Source organism: Beta vulgaris, chromosome 1, assembly GCF_026745355.1.
Source record: "Beta vulgaris subsp. vulgaris cultivar EL10 chromosome 1, EL10.2, whole genome shotgun sequence".
In the NCBI taxonomy this organism is placed as follows: Eukaryota; Viridiplantae; Streptophyta; class Magnoliopsida; order Caryophyllales; family Amaranthaceae; genus Beta; species Beta vulgaris.
The window spans coordinates 24,809,782-24,820,719 of NC_079202.1; the positions used below are offsets into that span (position 1 = coordinate 24,809,782).

The 10,938-nt window shown below is 34.2% G+C and overlaps 2 long non-coding RNA genes across 2 annotated transcripts; both read right to left on the reverse strand.

Annotated features, from left to right (window-relative positions):
• Positions 1-311: 311 nt before the first annotated feature.
• LOC125491760 (uncharacterized) lies at positions 312-1,318 on the reverse strand. The gene is made up of 3 exons (XR_007268431.1): positions 1,107-1,318; positions 541-640; positions 312-464 (listed from the first exon to the last, which is right to left on the reverse strand). It is a non-coding gene; the product is annotated as an uncharacterized LOC125491760 (long non-coding RNA).
• A 900-nt stretch (positions 1,319-2,218) lies between these two features.
• On the reverse strand, positions 2,219-3,659 carry LOC125491756 (uncharacterized). The gene is made up of 3 exons (XR_007268430.2): positions 3,379-3,659; positions 3,062-3,280; positions 2,219-2,976 (listed from the first exon to the last, which is right to left on the reverse strand). It is a non-coding gene; the product is annotated as an uncharacterized LOC125491756 (long non-coding RNA).
• Positions 3,660-10,938: the final 7,279 nt, after the last annotated feature.

Here is a 10,938-nt window from a genome sequence, read left to right on the forward strand (position 1 = left end):
ACTAACACTTATTACAATCTCCAAATAACATGAAGTAGCATATTAAATTTATGATAAGTACATTATATTAGAGTCTTAGACTAATACTCATTTCCTTATTAGTCTAGGACTAATATAATATACATTCCATAACTCTAATATAGCATTCATTTAATCACCATTTATAAACGAGCTTTGCTTTGTTGTATATGTATGATTTTGCGAAGTACATAAAAAGAGCCAATCCTAAGGCACTATAACCAGCAAGCAACCAATAGAAGTAATTAAGATGAGCCCGATTCAAGTTATTCGAAAACCAACTCTCCCCCCCCCCCTCTACTGGTTGCTTTGTTGATCACTGTAAATAGATACACTTACTCGTTCGTTGCTGCCTCTTCGATGACTCGTATAAAGTATTGCGCATAAAGTACTTTGTGGTCGTTGATCTCAGTTATGGAGTATGGATCAAGACTTGGTGGAAAAGCCTAGAAATATATTAAATTAGTTAATATACTTTAAAATTTTATAAGTATAAATAAAAAATTTACATCATACATATACCTCATACAAATTATTTGAATCATAGTGGAAGCGGATGATTTGAAGCATTTATCTCATCACGAAAATAACCGTGTTCATCTCCTCCCGATTATTGAGCACACTACACGAAATTAAGATATATATTAGAATTGGAAAAAAAAATCTTAAATAGAATTATAAAATGTGTATCAAATACAAAACCATAAGAGATTTACCCACATAGTTATCCAAGACAATTTAGTTCCTTTATTGGATCCTTCAAGATGCGTGAATTTTGTATATGCACTAAGTACAAAATTTTGCATCAATTAATTACTATAAAGATTTATAAATTATTTAAAATATCATAAAATGCATGTAAACTTATTAACATGTATAGCAAATATGAACTTATGTATTCAGTGGTATCTTGATAGATAAGGATCTATCTCTGGAGCGAATCAAATATATATACCCGCTTTCTTAGATAAACATATGACAAGAAGAATCCAATGCTCCCTAAGGCAAGAAGCAAAATGTGATGTTCATATATATAACCACAAGTTCATAAAGATAAAACAAAGTAAAGATTGGTTTAACTAACATACTTATGAATATACGGATATAGGATGTAACACATATGTCGATTCGCTTTCATTGAACTTGCGATGTAGTTAATCACGACATCTCGTTGATTGTGTATCATGGTCGTTGAAATCATAATTGGACACATGAAACCAATATTATTATCTCCATGCTCCTCAATCTCCTCTGCCAAGTACCTAAACTCCAAATACTTAAAGTTAGGAGAAACAATGAAGTTTAATATCAATGTTTATTAGTTTAAAGTTTGAGAAATATCACATCATAGATACTTGGAAAATGGATACATTAAGCCATGCTCCCGTGAGAAGTTGAAAAACATCTTCTCGCGAGAGAATAATCATCTGATCTCTATCATAGTCGAAGACGGTACCCTTCATAACTTGCATACTAAAAGGCTGATCTGAGGGTTGGTTGCAAAATATTCGGTGCATATCCTTGACAATATCACCCATATCATCCAGTGATAAGTCAATAAAAGGATCTACGTGCTTATGTGCAGACTCATCGGTGCAAGGATCACTATCAATTTTTTTTTCTTCTTCTTCATTGCACCATCTTTCGGTATATGTTTCTAATTCAATTCGACTTCTTTTTAATCCATATTATATATGTATATAGACTAAATCATATATAAATCAAGATTACTTAGTATACAAAATAAATATAACTTGGTATATATAAATCAAGATTTCTTAGTACATACATCTAGATTTCTTAGAATACAAATCAAAATATTAAACATAAGTTACCTGATTATCTGAGACTAAAAATACTAACTTTTTTGGCCATTCTATGAATGAACCCTCAACTTGACTGAGTTTCATGATGTATGGAGTAGGTAGTGAAACTAGAGCATCTGCGTAGTCCGGTAAAAAAAATCATCAACACTCACTTTCACGACCGTAGGATGAGATGATGACTCCTTTTGTGGATGAACGCTACCCTCATCTACAATGAGCGGTCCCGAGATATCCGCTAATGCCAAACGACATGGAACTGGCCTCTTAACATCCAATGAGAACACAATGTCATTAATTAAGTGTTTAAGAAGCATAATATCATAATCTTAGAAGATATAAAATAAATATATACTTGTAAGCTTACAAATGGATGATTGCCCCCCAAATGACAACTACTAGGAGCACCTAGAGTGTAGGGACTTCAGACCAGTGCATCTTCCCTTGTTTGATTTGGTACTTGAAGACCTAATTGAGCCGCAAAAGCCATGAACCTTTCTTAAACTAATGCATCTATCTTCGAGTTAATCTCTTCCATCGTCTGTTCTCTAACTCTTCGGTTCACTCTAACCTCAAACTCCTGCATCTCCTAATCATCCATGCCCCTACCCTCTCGAGTAGTAATACTCCGATTAGGATCTCCTCAAATAGATCTAATCCCAATGCTACGCCCAGCTGTAAACACACGCCTAGGACGGTCTTTCCTCTATAGAGCACGTGATAAAGCATCATTTATCCGATCTGGAACTAACTCTCCTTCCTTTTCATTCCTTTTCCAATCATAATGCGCCCAACTAAATCATATGATTAGTAGAATACGAGTAATTAAACAAGAAAATATCATAAAATTTAAAGAATGCTTACAATGGACTCTTTTATCTTTTGTGTTTCTTCATTAGGGAAGAAAATATATCCTTCCTTATCTTTTTGGGATCTCACGAGAAGGCATGGCAGTTCGATCCTTCAATGAGGAAATCATTAATGATGTAGAGGATTCAACAGATGATGATGTAGAGGATGAAGGGATATACACTTTTCGTTTCCAAACGGGAATCATCTCCGCATATGACTTTTGACCCAAAAAATGAGGATGCTTGCTGACAGCATGAGACTTTCTTGCTCTTTCACTTTTAGCCTAATATATAAAAAAGTAACTAATCAATATTCACAAAAAAAATCATTATATAATTTCATATGATTGTAACATACATATTATATACCTTAAACTGCTTAGAGCAACACTTTGTCATAAATTGGTCCCAGATCTCTTGCATGATGAAAGGATAGAGCACGTACGGTTGCGTATCATTGTTAGGCCCCTTCCAGGTTTTTGTGATCCATCTACTCACCAATCTTGACTTGAAATCTCTCCACCGCTTATCACAAGTAGTCAAGACATCTCGTTTCTTCCTCACATCCTCTTGTGTTCCAAACTCTCTCTGCAATATACAAAATGTACCAATAATATACGATTAGTATAATAAACATGATCCTGATTATATTAAAAGAATAGTTTTAAAATACATATGCTACTTACTTTAACATCTTCTCATAAAGTCTTTTTTATGCCTTCTGGAACATCATCCCAACTCTCCTCCATCATGCGTATCAATTCATCCCACTAAAGAACTCTTTGGACCCCGAGTTTGGAACATAGCCCTTTTGTAGGACCTCTTGGCTTGCTCAGTTTTTTCTTCCTAGCAGCTTCATCAATAATCTGGGGCTCAGAACATGGTTGTTGATCATCATCGGATGCATCATACATTATCTCATCTTCCATCACTACACCTGAAACCAAATACAAGTACCAACCAAAGACATGTTTGATTCATCAATGAAGTACTACAAAATTCTTTTAGCAAAGCACAAAGTATATAATTAAACGGTATAAACAATATTAGTTGCAATAATATTACATAAGTTGCCTATTAATCAGAAACGTAAAACCCCTCATTATGGTCTCGACGAATGTAATTTGTGTCAAGATCTTGTAACACCCCCGCCGACCCAAACCCTTCTTCATTTAATAAAAAATCGAAATGGGGAGAAATTCACGAGGGTTCGACACGATAGGCGCTCTACCGCCGCACTTATCTCCTTGGAAAAAAATGCAAGGCTAGAATAAAACATACTAAACTCAAATTAATTATTCCTTACAACTAAGTCAGCTGTTCATGAAATATTACTAATTACTTAAGTGTATCAGAGTTCCAGCGAAAGCTAAATCATAAGCTAAGTGGATGATAACTCTAAATGATCTCCCTTTTGTTCCCCCGTCGATCAACCACCTGCACAAATACATAGAAAAGAAACAAGAGAGACAAGCTCCCAAAAATCTTGGAAAACTGAGTAATTCCCACTCCATCCCGTAAAATACTTAAGTTGAAAATACTTTGTAGAATAGTAGGTTAATAGGTTAAGAAATCATAGTACATATATATATATATATATATATATATATATATATATATATATATATATATATAATATATATATATATATATATATATATATACACACACACTTGATTGAACAAGATGACGTAAATGCGTACATATTTTATGTGAGGACTTGAATTAAAAGTTTTTAATCACTTTAAGTGAAATATCAGAGGGAAATGATTAACTAGTTACCCTATATGGGAGGTCTTGGGACCTGTAGGGAATAATTCATAGTTGAGACCTATGAAAAAAATGGGTAATAGTTGAGCCCTCTCTTGTGAATTTCTCCTAAAAGAATAAATTCTTAACAATTTTTAAGAGAGTTTATACATCAAGTTTATGGTTTTCAAATCATTTATGAAATCATTTTAAGTACTCACAAAAATTACTTCAATTTAATTTTCATTAACTTAAACAATTATTTTAAATATGAAAAACTAACTTTGTTGTACTCCTTATATTGTTTTAGAAAATTAAGAAATATTTTCAAGTTATAAAAGCCTAAGTTAATCTAAAACATACTAACTTAACAAAGCAAGGTTGTTTAGGAAAGTCATTTGCTTGGTTTTAAAAATAGAAGCAAACAAACAAAATTAGAAGGAAGGGGTTTTTCTTTCTTTGTACTAATTCAAGGAATCAGTTTCTTCATCCCAAAAAAAGAGAAATGAACGAGGAGGGAGGGAAAAACAGAGGAGGTGAAGCAGGGGAAGAAGAAGAAAGAATGTGGCGTTGGCGTGCCGTCAAAGCTCAGTGGTGAAGTCGGACAGGGACAGTGGTCGAACCATTTAGGTGGTTCAAGTGAGCGATGGCTGGCGTGGTGCGGTCAGGTACAACAGAGGTTGTGAAGGAAAGTCGCGCGAGAGAGGGTGAAGGTTGGTGGTTCTGTGTTGGTTGGGTGACGACAGCTCAAACCTGGTGGTTTAGGTAGTTTTTCGACGGTGGTGCGGTGGTTTCCGGTGGTGAAGAGGAACAAAGGAAGGTGTTTGTGAATTGCAATTTTTATTTATTTATTTTTCAAAAAAAATCAGAAATAAAGGGAGCAGAGAAAGGATTGAAGCAAACCTTTGAAGATTGTTTGCTTAAGCAATTTGGGTGAAAGCAATACAGTATTTATAAAGGGTTTGGTAAGATTTTTGAGCTTTGGGTCAAGCTCTATTAATGGTGGAGGTGAGGAACGCTATGGTATTAGGCTAGCTTTTGAAATTTTACCCCTAAAATCTAAAATTGGGGGCTGAAATCAATTTCTACTGACAAATACTGTTGATTGTGTTGAAAATTTTGGCTCCTTTTGGTGATGTAGAAAGAGACGAAAGAAGGGGAGGAAGATGGTGATAAATCAGTTTTCCTTTTCTCTTTTTTTTGGTTTTTGTTTTTGTTTTATCTTTTCTTTTTGGCTAAATTGACATATGGGCTATGGACTTGACTTTGGGCTCTATATGGGTTGCTAAGATGGACATCTCTTTGTACACGAATACCCACAACCAAGTAAAGTTTTCAATTACCATAATTATATTATTTAGAAATAATGAAATAAATAATAAAACAAGTTTCAATTAAATTATTTAAATAAAACTTGTTAAACAAATCAAAACTAAATGAAATCAATATTTTAATAAACATAGTTATCAAATAAAATTGCATTATCATAAAAATAAATTTAAGTGGAAATAATATTGAACCTTAGTAAATAACAAAATAAACTCTGAAAATTCAGGGTATTACAGATCTTCCCCTAATATACTTGGAACGACTACTAATGAATCAATGACTTCATTGAATTATGTATCGTATTCTTCTTCATCGTGTACATTGTCAATTCCAAGTATTCACCTTTTTTCCTAATATGACAACAAACCATTTTGAATTGGTAGGGTCAACCATGTAGAATACTTATTTGGCTTGTGATGCCAATATGAAAGTATCTTCATGATGCCCTAACCAGCTTAAATTGACTAATGTAAAAAAGTTATGTTCATCATTCTTTACACCATGACGAATATCAACCCACTTACATTGGAAGAGCGGAATCTTGAAGTCAACATAGTCAAGTTCTAATATCTCTTCAATGAACCCATAGTAAGACTTCATTGTCTTAACCATCGTTCTATCCATTCTACTTGTATACTTCGATGACAAAGCCCCCAACATAATACCACTATCTTGCCTCGTTGATTTGTCATCTTGCCGCTTAGTGTAAAATGAATAACGATTGATGTCATACCCTTCATAGGAAAGAACTTGCATCTTTGAATCATATGTCAACCATCTCAACGTATCTGATACATCATTAGGAGAGTCAGATAATTGGTTCATAACTCGTTCTTTAAGTTAATCAACGAACGACCGATTATGTTTAATCATCAACTCACGTTCATTCTTCAATGGATACTGAACACTAAGCACAGTCATGTGCTCATCAAAGTAAGGATGAACTTGTTTTAGAATTTCTAACACAAACAATTCTGTTTTTCTTTTAAACTCTCCATCAAGACACAATATTTTTCTCCCAATGGTACCACAACCATCAAGCCTTCCTTCATGTCTAGATTTAGACAATCCAATTTCTTATGCATGTGCTAAATATTGACTTACATATTCAGATACTTCCTCTGCAACTGTTCTTTGGACAATACTTGCTTCTGGTTTGGATGGATTCATCACTTTACCCTTCAGAGTACCCATATGCCTTTCCAAAGGCCACATATACCTTGTTGAACCCTAGTTTCGATGATGACAAAGAAACAAAGATGCAAACTAAGTAGTGAACTAATGAGTTATTTAAGTGTATGATTTTTAAGGTATCAATGAAAGGAACTAGAGAACTGAACGAAGTCAAAGAGGATTTCAAAGGCTAAGTAAAGAAGTTGTTTCTAAGTTTGATACTGGAGCAAGCATTGGATCAAGAAGAATAAAGCTAGGCGTTTTATTTTCTAGTTCCAATGTAAAGGAACAAAGTAAGATGGTAAGGAACAGTGGCAGATTTATTTGAGAATGAGAGTTTGTTCCTTTCTAAGGAACAAACTAAGTGGCACTAAACGAATTTGTTAAAGGAACTTGTTATAAAAAGGAACTAGACTTAGGCGTGCAAAAGTATAACGGTTAAAATATGAATTGAGTAAGTCATGCCTAAATTATAGGAAATTAGTTTTTAATTTCAAATGAAAATCAGTTTTAAAAGAAAATCTTTTAAGAAAAGTTTTGTTTTGGAAAAAAAGAAAAATAATATCCGGTTTTATAAAGATTTTTTTAAAAGATATTATTTTCTTAAAGATTAAAAATTCAGTTTTAATAATAAAATGTTTTATTAAAACTGATTTTCGGATAAAGCTCAAGGAACTCCTAATCTTTAGGAGTTGTGGCTAAAATATATCCACGTTCAATAGATCATGGGATCATGGGACATGATGAAACGTGTTCCTTAGGGGAAGGAACATCATGGGTTAATGGACTTAACATGAATCATTTTAATCCCACGTTCTTTGTGATTATCACTATAAATATAGAAGTCTAGATAAGTTCCAAATTGTGTCTGACTAAGTAATTAAGTGAGTTTAACTAATTAAGTGTCAGTGCCTTCATTCTCTCATAATAGCCATTTGTTCTTTGCTTTCTTACTCTAATTCCACTAAGCTTATTTCGATCAATTGTATTTTGGTTTTTGGGGTAAGGGAACTTTGAGTGAAGTTCTGTAAGAGAAGCTTTGAGTGAAGCTTGTATTGTGAGAAAACTTCGAGTGAAGTTGAGAGGAACTGCTGTTAAGGGAACAGTGGCTCAGGAACTTGAGTTTAGGAACTCAAGGTGTGGCTCGAGTTAGAATTAGGTTGTAACAAAGTTGTTTGGCCTAATTAGTGAAAGAGTTGAGTTTAAAATCCCTAGTGGTCGAGGTTGTTTCTTCTTGTTGGGCCCAAGAAGTTTTTCCTCGTAAAAATCCCTTGTGTTCCTTTAGCTTGTTTATTCGTTTAAGTTTTAATTTCCGCAAAAAGTTACGTTTATTTCTACCTACAATTCACCCCCCTCTTGTAGTGTTCCTAGGGAAATAACAATTGGTATCAGAGCTAGAACTCACGTAAGATAGGAAACCCTATTGAGAAAAAGATCCAAGGAACAATGAATACCACCGAGAAACTTGAAGAAGGTTATTCCACTCAAAGGCCTCCTATGTTCAATGGGAAGTACTACAACTATTGGAAGAACCGCATGGAGATATTCATCAAAGCTGAAAACTATCAGGTATGGAGAGTCATTGAAGTTGGTGATTTCGAAGTCACAACTACAAATGACAAAAATGAGGTAACTCTAAAACCCCTCTCTGATTATGACAAATCTGATTTTGAAAAAATGGAAGTAAATGCCATGGCTATTAAACTGTTGCATTGTGGACTTGGACCCCATGAACATAATAGGATCATGGGATGCAAATCCGCAAAGCAAATATGGGATTTACTAGAAGTAACCCAGAAGGAACTAATGAAGTTAAAAGATCAAAATTGATTTACTTATGAATCAATATGAACTGTTCTGCATGAAATCAAGAAAGCATCCGAGACATGTTTACTCGTTTTACTAACATTATAATGAGTTGGCTTCTCTTGGAAAGTTTATTTCATCTGAGGAACAGGTTCGAAAGGTTCTTAGGAGTCTTCCTAAGGACAGATGGATGGCTAAAGTCACGCTCTTCAAGAAACAAAAGACTTCACTAAGTTCAACTTAGAACAGCTGGCAGGGTCACTTATGACTCATGAGCTTCACCTTGATACTGAATATGGTGAAAGCTCCAAATCAAAATCAATTGCTCTCAAAGCAGATGATGAAGATGATTCGGACTCAGAAGAAGAAGAAGCAGCCCTCATGGTTCGAAAATTTCGAAAGATGTACAGGAACATGAAGAATGGAAACTTCAAAGGTAAAACTAAGAAATTTTCTAACAAAGCTGCTTGTCATAAATGTGGTAGTACAGATCACTTCATCAAGGAATGTCCTCTTTGGGAAAATGACAAAACCAAAGAAAGGAACAAGGAACGCTTTGCTGAAAGGAACAAAGAATCAAAAGCACCTTTCTCTAAGGCAAATGTGCGCAAAGCTATGATAGCTGCTTGGGGAGATTCAGAGACGGAAGAAGAAGAGGAAACACCAACTGAAGAAACAGCAAACCTTTGCCTCATGGCAAACACTGACGAAAAAGAAGATGAAGAAAAAGTTGAGGTAAGTCAACATGGACTTGAGTCAGACTAGATGTAAAACTAGGCTGAAATATATGATCTTCTTTATGATGCAATTCTTGAATGTAGAGATGAACGTGAAAAACGTAACAAACGGAACAAGCCTTAAAAGTTTGCAAGGAACACATAGAATGGCTTAAGAAAATGAGAACAGATGTTGAAACAAGATTCTTTGATTTATTTGATAAAAACTTAAAAATCAAAGAATTATGAAAGTTTGAAAAATGAAAATTATCTAATTAATTTAGAGATTTCACACTTGAAGGTTTGTCCCTGTTCTGAGTTCCTTTGATATAAGATCAACCCTTTGAAAGGATACAGATCTGAGATTAAAAATTGAATAAAGAGAAAAATTTTTAAAGGAACAGATCTGTAATCTTAAAAAGGAACTGGTTGTCGCAAGGAACAGAGGCAAAATCATGAAAGTTCCTAAGTGGATTGAGAAACCACAGACCAAGAGGAAGGAAGGTCTTGGTTTTGAAAACTACAAGAAAAGGAACAAGACAAAGAAATATGTTGATCTACCTAGTGATAAATTCTGTATGTATTGTGGCAAGGTAGGTCATTACATAAATCAATGTCAACTAAAATCTGAATGATTGGGAAAAATGTGACAATAAGTAAGAAAAAATGGGTTGTCAAAACAAATCCTAGTCAAGAACAGGAACCCACGAAAGATGGGGTTCCTACAACTAACACTTAGTTGATTTTTGCAGGTTGGAGTGAGGGGGAACAACACATGGTATCTCGATAGTGGTTGTTCCAAGCACATGACAGGAGACAAAACGAAGTTTCTCTCACTCACAACCTATGAAGGTGGAAGTGTAACATTTGGTGATAATAAGAAAGGTAACATAGTTGCATGGGTAAGGTGGTAAGTCACCACTACACTCCATTGAAAATGTATTTTTAGTTGAAGGTCTAAAACATAATCTATTAAGCATTTCTCAATTCTGTGACAAAGGAAATACTGTAAAATTTGATAAAGAAAAATGCTTGATCATCAACATTAAAACTAAGAAGGTTATCTTGGAAGGAACAAGGAAAGGGAACACATACATTGTGGATCTAGACCTTGTTCCTCAAATCAATTTAACTTGTCTTAGTGTTATTGAAGATGATTCACTTCTTGGCACAAGCGTCTAGGACATGCTAGCTTTTCATTACTTGAGAAACTTAGATCAAAAGATCTTGTTTTAGGATTACCATCCATAAAATTTCATATTGATCAAGTTTGTGATGCATGTGCACGAGGTAAGCAAGTAAGATCCTCTTTCAAATCTAAAACGATTGTAAGTACCACTAAACCATTAGATTAATTCATATGGACTTATGTGGACCCATGAGAATTCAAAGCAGAAGTGGAAAGAGGTATGATTGTATGTTGTATTGTAGATGACTACTCTAGGATACACTTGGGTTATTTTTCTCACTAGT